The sequence below is a fragment of the Artibeus jamaicensis genome, unplaced genomic scaffold (genome assembly GCF_021234435.1).
Source record: "Artibeus jamaicensis isolate MK-2021 breed Jamaican fruit bat unplaced genomic scaffold, CSHL_Jam_final contig_548, whole genome shotgun sequence".
Lineage (NCBI taxonomy): Eukaryota > Metazoa > Chordata > Mammalia > Chiroptera > Phyllostomidae > Artibeus > Artibeus jamaicensis.
The window spans coordinates 4,016,056-4,018,645 of NW_026521883.1; the positions used below are offsets into that span (position 1 = coordinate 4,016,056).

Here is a 2,590-nt window from a genome sequence, read left to right on the forward strand (position 1 = left end):
GATGCCAATAGCACACTGTATGACTGTATCAACAAATCCTGATGGTTTGATCTTTAAAATACATGCACACTTCACCCCATCAATGTCCACCTCCCCCGCCCTGGTCCAATCATTGTTTATTTCTCACCTGTACCACATGTTCGGGTTCACAATTTTATTTTTATTTTTTAAGGCTCAAATTATTTTATTTGTTCAAGTTAAACGAAGCTAGAAAATTTCCAGAACACCATGTGACCAAGAAGTATGTGTTTCCATCCTTTCTGTGTTCTTATCTTAGTGTTCCCACAATCACGTATTCAGTCAGTAAATGTTCATTATTGAGCAGCCACAGTGTTTAATGAACTGTTCTGGTCACCCGACTGGCAGAGGTAGTGAGGGGATCTGGTTTACAGTTTTAGATAGCTAACATATGAATAAAGAATTCTAAACTGTGATCTTAAAAAGTTTTCCAATAGCATCAAAAATACATACTATATATTTAACAAAATATGGGTGAAGCCTTCACAGAGAAAATTTCAACATATTTCAAAAAGAAAAATAAATGTAGAACTAGAACGTGTTATGAATTGGTTAACTCAACATTGTAGGAATGCTAGTTATCCTAAAATCTATAAATTCAATGCCATGGAAATAAAAAGCATAGGAGGTTCATTTTCAATGAGCAATAATTGTGCCTCAGATAAACCTCATTGGCTACGATGAGCTCAAAGCTCACAAGAGATTTATTTTTAATGTTCCCTTTTGTATGTACATAGGTACATAGGTAAGTAGACTGTGTTTAAAATACATGTAGAAACACAAAGAACAAAAAGTAGTGAGGATTATCTTGATTTTTAAAAATAGGTTGGAAGTAGAGAAATTTGCCTAATTGGGTACAAAAATTATTACATAGTTATATCTATTAAAACAATGGAGTATGCATCAGGGACAAAACAGAACAGAGAACACCTGGGGTTTATGACAGAGAGCGATAAAGAACAGTAAAGAAAGATGAACTTTGAAAGAAATGGCACAACTGGCAATCCATAAGGAAAGCCAATCTCACTGGCTCTCTTCCTCGCAGCTCATGTGAAAATCAATTCCAGATGAATCAGAGACTTAGGAAAGAAAGGTGGCACTTTAACATTTACAGAAAAACATAGGAGAATATCTTTATGACCATGAGATGAGAAACCATTTTTTAAAATAAGGCTTAAAAGCACAAATGCTAAAGACTAGGCAAATATTAACTATATTACAATGAAGTACTTCCGTATATTGAAGGAAACCACAAAAAAGAAAAAGATAAGCCACCAACTGGGAGAAGATATTTGCAATGGATATAACTGACAAGAGTTCAATATTCAGAACATATAAAGAAATTTTACAAATAAAAAAAGAAAAACGATCAAATCTTAAGCAGACATTACAAACAAGAAGACATACCACTAAACTTAAAAGTATAAACTTATTAGTAATAAGAAAAATGAAAATTAAAACTACAGTACAATAGTATTTCATGCCTCCCAGTTAAATGAAAGTTAAAAATTCTGAAAATAAGTAGGATGAGTGGTGATTTTGATACTTACATACCACTGGTGGAAATTTAAACTGGTGATACCCCTTTGGAAAATAATTTGGCATTTTCTAGTAAATCTGGAGATTCATAAGCTCCATGATTCCACTGCTTCTCTCCTAGGACTGAACCTAGAAACCCTCCTGCACACATGAACCAGAATACCCTGGCAAGAATACTCACGGCAGCACTGTTCAGTGATAGCAAAAATCTAGAAATAATCCGAATGTCCACCAGTTGCAGGATAAAATTTAAATTGTGGCCTATTCATTCAATATAATTTTACATAGAAAAGATACAAATATACTATAGACACATGTACATTGTGGGGGAATCCCATGACATAGGATTGATTTTTAAATGTTGCAGAATATAGTGAGTTTATTTATATAAAGTTTGAATATAGGTAAAACCAAACAATGTGTTTAATAGGGAAATAAATATAAAAAGTGAAATCTTAAAGAAAAGCAAGGTGATGATCAGTATGAAAATCAGAATAACAATTTTCTTCAAAGGGGGGAACCTGCAGAGGACTTCAGAGGTAATGATAAACTATTTTTCACAAGCCAGGTACATGGTTTCATCATGCATTTTATCTTATACATGTTTTATATATCTATATTTGTAGCTTTCATTCTGAAACTACTTTCAGATATTATCTATTCCCAGAAACAGGGGAAAGTGGTGGGGGTAAAATGGAGATAACTATACTTGAACAACAATATAAAAAAGGGGAAAAAAACCAGTGAATTTCTCTTAGGGTATTTTAAACTTTTATTTAAGAGGGACTCAGGGAACCCTCTTGTCCCCCTACTTTCAGGGTGAGGACTGACCGTCTTACCAGAGGAAGGCCCCTCTCACTCTCCTCCTCTCCCTCCTTTTTAAAAACCTGAACCTGGAGTTCAGATGAACTCCCCCGCTCCCCCACCGCCATTTGCCAGCATTCTTTTCAAGACTATCACCGCCCATTTCACCCCAGCCTTTTAAAGCAAACGCAATTTACCTTCACAATGTTTGCCAAAATACATGCACATA

The 2,590-nt window shown here is 34.6% G+C and overlaps 1 pseudogene; it reads right to left on the reverse strand.

Moving 5' to 3' along the window:
* Window positions 1-592: 592 nt before the first annotated feature.
* Window positions 593-712, reverse strand: LOC128628162 (uncharacterized; annotated as a pseudogene).
* Window positions 713-2,590: the final 1,878 nt, after the last annotated feature.